This window comes from Coptis chinensis, chromosome 2, assembly GCF_015680905.1.
Source record: "Coptis chinensis isolate HL-2020 chromosome 2, ASM1568090v1, whole genome shotgun sequence".
Classification (NCBI taxonomy): Eukaryota; Viridiplantae; Streptophyta; class Magnoliopsida; order Ranunculales; family Ranunculaceae; genus Coptis; species Coptis chinensis.
Window position 1 is genome coordinate 7593182 of NC_141457.1, and position 8034 is coordinate 7601215.

Sequence of the window (8034 nt, forward strand, 5' to 3'; positions counted from 1 at the left end):
ACTTGGTTGTTATAATTATTATAATTCCCTTGACCTTGTCCTTGTCCTTGTCTAGGTGGAGCTTGGTTATAATTGTTTGCTTGCCTAACGTTTTTGATTATTGTACCACGGAGGTGTTACTTGTTGATTATTTCTCCACTGAAGTTGGGATGTTGTCTCCAAGGGCGTTAGGAATAGGATAGTTATTAATAGAGTAAACATTATCTTGTTACGGTGGTTGTTGTTCATAAGCTAGAGGACAATAATCGTCGTCGGTGCTCTGGACTCAAACAGAAATTACATGGGTTGGAGTTTACATTCATGATGGGGATAGGCTTTTGTTGAGCAGAAATAGCCTCTACTTTTTTAGTTAGAGATTCGATTAGATTTTTAAGTTCTGGATCGGTTTTCTTCTCAAACATACCGGCGGCTTTTACTGTTGAAGAAGAAATAGCTGAGCGGGGGATATCATCACTACCCCCCCCAATTATTATTCCGTTTAGTTTGGTCTTCTAAAAATTTATAAGCCTCCGAGGCTCCTTTACTTAGGAAACTACCCCCATTCATTATGTCAAGGACTTCTTTATGGTGGTGTAGAAGACCTTTGAAAAAGGCACGAACTAACGTGTCTTTAGCTAAGTTATGATGTGGACACTCTATTAGGAGATCGGTGAAACGATTCCATGCCTCAGAAAATGATTCATGAGGATTCTGTCGGAAAAAATGAATCTTGGAAAGCATCTCATCCGTCTTTAGGGGTGGGTAAAATGTCCCATAAACAATTTGAACAAGTTTAGCCCACGAGTCCACAATTAGCGCTTGGGCAGTTAACCAAGCGCGCCTTATCGGCTAATGTGAAAGGGAATACCCTCGGTTTAATTTGTTCGCACCTACCGTAGGATGATGGAATGTTGTAAGGACTTGTTCAATCCTACGCGTGCCGATAAGGTTTTTCATGGTCTAACCCATGAAAAGCGGGTAACAAATTAAATATGTTTGGGGATTCGAAAATCCCCCCCATCGGTCTGCTAGCTAACGATGCGATTTAGGGCTATCGCTCAAGGCTTTGTAAAAGTCGAGAGAGGAGTCTCTCTTTCTTGACCATTTATGTCGGTATGGTGTGTGTGATAGTAGTTAGAGGTGTAGGTGTGTGGTATACTAGATAGACTTGTTTGTTGCCGTGTAATTACGTTTGTTGTTTTTGTTCGACCAGACCTTAATCTCATGCAAGACTAAGTTGAGCTTAACTAAACATGCAACACTCCAAACAATTCTAATATACTAGTAGAAAACCTCTAGCGGAAATGCGAGGTATGGAAGAAAGGAATGCGATAGCGTCCTTGCTTTCGCTTATGAATAGCGTCTTGTGTACGCGTGTTCAGTGTATATAAGAGATTAGAACACTGAAAAATATGAAGGATCAAAGTTTGAATCAAGACTGTGGAAATCTGGGAATTTTTTAACATCGGGTCGCATAAGAGAGGGCGCGCCATTCGAAAGTAATTTTCAGATCACAGTGTTTTTAGGGCGGGTCGCGCTCAGTGGGTTGTCGATTTCCAGTGTTTGAGCACGGTCGCGCTGGTATGTAGCGGGCGCTTCGATTGGTAAACAAAATTCAGTAACTTAGCTGGTCGCTCTCCTTGAAGCTGGGTATTCAGGTATATTTTTCGCGGAATTTGTCACATTTGAAATGGGCAACCACACGATGATGAAACAAACAAGGGTGGGTGGGTTTAATGGGACTTAAAAATGACTACTTCTACTATGAAAACAATGCTAAAGTGTAACTAAGATGGCAGCGGCGCCATTTGATAAAAGTAAAATGAATAGTCTACCTACGAAATGAACGATGAATTCACAACGTAAGTAAACTAAAACTGGACTTTACGAATCTATTATCAATCTTCTACTCTCGATGCGAATTGCACTAAGTGGAGTAGGAAGTTCGTTCCACTCCTAGTTCCCTAGCATGGATTGTCTTCTAAGTCTAAGAAATCAGCCTTAAGTCAATGAGAGCTTTACGAAATGTTATGCTAACAAGACGCGTTATTTTAAATAACTAGATATAATAAATAACAAGATACAATATAAACTAAAGATAATCTACGAAGCTACGGAAATACTATTGTTTGACTCTAGATAAAGAAATAGAGGGGAATTAAATCCACCTCGAATCCAACTTAATAACCTAGTATAGATTGTCGTATCTCGATTCTTACGTTTTCGCGGCAAGAATTTGAGTCTAATCCCTAGTGTTCATGGCATTCCTACGGATACTAACTAGCATGTGAGGTCGTCCACCCATTCTCATGGCTTAAACACGACCTTCTAGAGTGGAATAGATTCTACTACCAAATTCTATACTAACCACTAAGTTTTCATCAAGGCTTCATCAACCCCTCTAATGGAGGTTTAGCCTTGAGTCATCAAACTAACATTTCCCATTGAATCTAAACTAAACATAATGTAAGAAATTGAGATTTACTTAATTAACAATAATGAATCTAATTTAATGGCTGGAATGGAATAAGAACAAGAATTTAAATTAGATCTAGAATGGAAATGACAAGAACGAAATTGAATAATAACTATTTTATTTATCTAATCAATCAAGAACAATCATTCAAGAATTTAATCTAAAACAAGAATTGTAATGGAACTAAAACTTAATTAATTAATTAAAACTAGATCTAGAATTCTATATATTAATTTAGGTCTAACTAGCTACCATTAACAAAGAGTGAAGCTTTTGTTTTTATACATCCAGATCCAAAAATCGTGCATGGGCTTGGAGCCATGTTTTGGGGCAGAATCGGGGCCCAAAACCCAATTCTTTCAAATCAAAAGGCCTCTTCAGCTGCAGTTGGCTTCCACAGACTTTTCGTCTACTTCTGCTCCTCTGATTGGGTCAAGGCTTGGACCATTGGAAAGCTCTTTCCGAGCCGGTCGTTTTGACATAAGGTAGGCCCCATTCCGAGGTCTGAGTCCAAAGATATGGCATTCGGAAGTTCTGCTGACTTTTGCTCCTTTATCTCGCTAAAGTGGCACAGTTCTGCACATAATGGACTTTGAAGCCTGAAATGCATAAAAACACGTAATCAGTATTAACTCTTACTTATTATTCACATAATTGGTCTAACATTATGATTATTAAGGGGTTAAAACTACAGTTTTGGGCTCTTATCACTAGTACTCCATTGTTGAGTGTCTTCAGCTAAATTCTCGAGAAAGTTGTAGGCTTCCTCTCCATCCAATGATGTAAACTTACCTTGATGCATTGACTGTATCATCTGCTTGTTCATAGTAGAAAGTCCTCGAAAGAAAAAATGAGCCAATGTGCTCTTATCATAACCATGATGTGGACATGAGACTAGCAGATTATTGAATTTCTCCGGCTTTGATGATATTCTATCACCACCTTCCCTTTGAAATTGATGATGGCTTGCTGCATGGCATCTCTTACGGGGTGGGTAGAACTTGTTCATAAACTTTGTTCTCAACTTCTCCCGGTTGTTGATTGAATTGAATTTTGCGGCAGTTAACCATTCGGATGCTTTACCTTCGAGTGAGAGTGGAAAAAGAATTAACTTGATACTCATCCCCACGATATTCGGTTCTTGAAAGTTCCGAGGATCGATAGAAATTTGTTCATGTGAACATAAGGTGAACATTATGCGAACCATTGAACTTTGGAAGCATAGAGATTCCGATGCTCTAAGTTCAAATTGATTAGCTTCTCTCGGAAAAACAATCTTCTTTGGGTGGGTCTCCAATAATTGGCGAATAGAAGTCGCCGACTTCTTCCTCTCTGTTGTGCTTGCATGGGTGGGATAGCTTCAGGATTATTGGTGTCCAAAACACCTCCATCATTGCTTGCGGCCATTGTATTAATCTCGTCTAGTATTCTTGTGAGTCGGTTGTTAAACCTTGTCCACTATTGTGTTCTTACTGGACGACGGGGCATACACTAGAAAATTCTACGCGAAAATAACAAAAAAAAAACTATCCTACTATGCTTGAAGGTAATTAAACTAATATGCAACTATTCTAAATTATACTAGAATGTAAAACTACTTTCCTTCAATTTGGGTTGGGTAGCCTGACTAGTATCAAATTTGTCTAAAGCTGTCTCTTCTAGTATCTCGCCCACAGACGATAGTCCGTTTGTCAAGATTCAGACAAGAAACACTAGAGTCTGATATTTCGCTGTGTTGGCTTACAATTTCAATTGTTGAAAAGATCCTAAATGCAATTATACTAGAAAGCAATAAAACTAAACTATGATGCAACTATACTAAGAAAGCAATAAAAGAATGAAGATTCGACTAACTTTGGATGGTAGATCTTGTCTTCGAGATGTCCTTCAAGCTTCTTTCTTTCTTAAAAGGATGGATGATGCGGCTAAAATTACCTCAAGATCCAAAATTCTAATCTTGAAAGAAAACGTTAAACATAGACAACTTAAAACGGCAGCGGCGCCATTTGACCAACCTCTTTTTGTGTGTGTAGATATATGATGGATGATGTAGATAGATGATGATCGTTGAACAAAAGAGAAGCGTATCAAAACCTAATTATCCCTCACTAAGTAAAGGATGAGTAGGGTATCGTTCCACTTTTAAGTGTATGTTATGTGAAGAACGAATTTGGAAAGGGGTTTGAGGGATTAAAAACTAATATTGTAGAGATTGTAGATTCTAATGCTAAACTAAGCTAAACTAACTAAACTATTGAGAATTTATAAGAGAGAGAATTCAAGAGATTAGAATCCACCAATACTTTTAATCTATGACCTTCGCTTCATGGTTGTTCTTACAAGTAGACTACAATTAGGCAATCGAAATGAGTGCCGATGCCCTTTGGATGAAACATCGTTAACAATTAACTCTACTTAAGGTTGTTCTTATGTTTATGCTATTAATATCTTCTTTCTTTTTATGTAAGCTCGGCAGCCATTCAATGTATTACCAAGAGCAACATCAAGGAGTACTTCCTAATAGGGCAACCATTTAATGAATCACCACTTAAGGCAAACACAAAGAATACTTCCCTAGGCAGCCACTCCCCTGAGCTACCCCTTCTAAGGCAACACAAAGAATACTTCCCTAACTCTAAAGAATTACACTACTAGAAGAAAAGTAAAGAACACTAGCATGATATTAATATTGCAAAACATAAACCCTATTCTATACTTCCATCCCCCTGGTGTGGGCAATGGAACTAATAACTACAAACATAAAGAACTAACCCGATTGAAGAACACCATGAACCAGGAGGAATCATTAAACCTTAAGCATCGGGCTTCATCTCCTCCCTTGAAGGAGAAGATTAGCCTTCCATATAGAAGGAAGAACACGAAGAGCGAGAAGAAGAAGAGTTGAAGAACATAAGACTAGAAAGACTAATTTATTAAGACTATAATCACTAGTTAAAACCGATCTTTTATTATTAATCTCTCTCTGCCAAGTTGGAGACAAGAATATAAGTGAATTGGCAAATTACATGAGGCACTTAGGTCCTCTATTTATAGGGGTTACAATGAGTTCTAGAAGCATTCCAAATCGTCATTTGTTTCCTAATACAAATAGGTTTCTTTTAGAGTCCCGACTTCGCCTTCAAAACTGAGAAGGAATTGGCTACGAGAAATGCGATTCATGCGTCCCGGCGCATTATCCATCGCCGGACTTAATCAATGCGTCACGGGCTTTCGATCCATGCGCCCTGCGCGATAAGCCGATTTTCTCTCTTACGCTTTATCCTTCTATCCTCTTTTGCGGGCTTTGGTCCAAGCAACGAATCCTTTGGCCTTGGGCTTCCAAATAGACTTTAAAATAGGTCCAAGTCGATATTTAATAGCTCAATTCCTTGGCCTTCTCCATGATTGTCCACGGACCTCCCATGTGATCATTAATGCTCGAATTGCCCGTTTTACCCCATTTTCTCTAATATTCTACAAAACTCTCTTTTTCACCTGTAGAATCTTAAAACACAACTTATAAACACTATTAGTCCACTAAGATGGCTAAACAAGAGGCATAATCGAGGGTTAAATAGCACTTTTTGAGCACTTATCAAGCAGCAAACTAAAATGAAATCCTAGCTCCCTTGTCAAGTGCTCCAATCCCAGACCCTAATATTTCAGTATCAAACCCCCAGAGCATACGTATAGTTTTTGTAATGCCCGTATTTAAAATATGTAATTATTTATTAATTAATTAAATTATTTATTTAAAAATCGGCTGGATTGGATTTGGGATACGCAGGCCTGATTTTTTGGGCCCTAGTCTGTATTGGGCTTGGGTTTCAAACCCAAGTATATAATCACATTGTTCTAGAGAATAAGGTTTTTAGAGAATAAAAAATAATAAAAATGGAGGCAGAGATAAAAGTTGGATTGCTAGAGGGTGGAGCGCGACGATTCGGACTAGGAGGATTCGTAGGAGCTGTTAATATAGGTGAGTAGTTATATTTTTAAATTTTCACCGAACCTACGGTACTGTCAGAGTTTTAGCTTCGGGCTCAGTATAATTTTAGGTTATGCGTACTGTCGATATTTTTTCCTCCTGTCATATTGGTTAAACTGTCGAAACTCTGTTGAGGCTAGGAAATCGACATTGAACTGTCCAAGCTTTATGGCTGGTTAAGGGCAGTTAAAGCCCAATCTATAGAAATCGTCATTTTTCTTTGTTTCTCTATTTGAACTCATTTTTCTTTATTGTGGCTTGGAATGTGGCTTGGAATTTGTTGATTGATGTCGGGGGTTATAGGTTTGATGTTGGTTATTGTGGTTTGGATGAGCTGTTCAAGCTCTGAAGAAACATTAATGGCGGCACCAAGAAATCGCCGATACAATTTTATGTAACTGTTGGGTGGTTTTTGTTATAAGTTGTTGACTGATGATGGGCTATAGACCGGTGGTTGGGGGTTGGCGGAAGGGCTGTTGGAAGCTCCCAATACTTGTTAATGGCTGCCAGAGAATCGCCAGTAGAACTGTGATTGTTGTGTTTTTTGTATTGATTGAAAATTGGGGTAGAAAGGGGTTGAGGTTTGGGCATTGATTGGTTGTTGATGTATGATTGAAGTAGCTAGTGTATTGTGCATGGGTGCTGTCGAAGCTTTGTTAATGGCGGACGGTCTCAGATCTAGTTTTGGTCGAGATGTTGAATTCAAGAATTGAGGATTTCGCGTTTGTTAAAGTGGTGGGGGTTTGTACCCTCTTCATTTTCAGTTAGTTGAAATGGGTAGGCGAGTGGAGATTGTGGTGGCCGGTTTTGGCAGCTGGTGGTGGCTGTGAAGGAGATGACAGAGGGAGAGATCCAGTGCTCCCCATCTCACTAGTACAAGTCTATTTCGGTTTGGTGTTGGGCCTTAGTTGGTTTTTGGGCCCGATTTTAGTTTGTTTTGTTTGGGCCTTTTCCAATTAGTTTTTGGGCCAGTTTCTAATATTGCTTGGGGCCAGTCCAGAGGACTTAAAAATAGAGATTCAAATGGGTCTTTCAACATTTAGACTTTCGGGTTCTAAGGTTTGGGCTTGGCCAGTTGGGTCCGAACCATTCCTTTGGTCATAAGCCCATGAGCCATGCACATTGCCTTTAGCCATGAACCATGGTTATGACCCTTAACCTGTTGAACATAGAAACGACAGTTGGACTTTAACAATGACAATTTGACTTCGACCATGATGTGTTGACTTCGACCATGATGTGTTGACTTCGACCTTGATGTGTTGACTTTGACTTTGACTGTTGACCGTGAAATGTTGACTTTTTCCAGTTTTTTATATATTTAAGAATATGGACAAATGTAGTAATAAAATATTGTCGAAAAGGGTATAATTTGGTTGTCAGTATCTAGGAAAGATTTGACGTTGATATTGTATATATTTTGACACATGATGAGATAGAAACTTTAGGAGATATAATTATTCCTAAAACGCTATAAAAATGTTATGCGGTATGTTTGGAGCTATTGTGACGTTATGGGGTATGTTAAAATTGTTGTTCTGTTAAAGGATATCATATGATAAAATATCGATTAAATGCAATATCTTTGAGA

The 8034-nt window shown here is 38.6% G+C and overlaps 1 non-coding gene across 1 annotated transcript; it reads left to right on the forward strand.

The window, feature by feature from the left end:
- The first annotated feature begins 616 nt into the window (after positions 1–616).
- LOC147514660 (small nucleolar RNA R71) lies at positions 617–720 on the forward strand. Its single transcript, XR_015214561.1, has one exon. It is a non-coding gene; the product is annotated as a small nucleolar RNA R71 (small nucleolar RNA).
- The last annotated feature ends 7314 nt before the right edge of the window (positions 721–8034 follow it).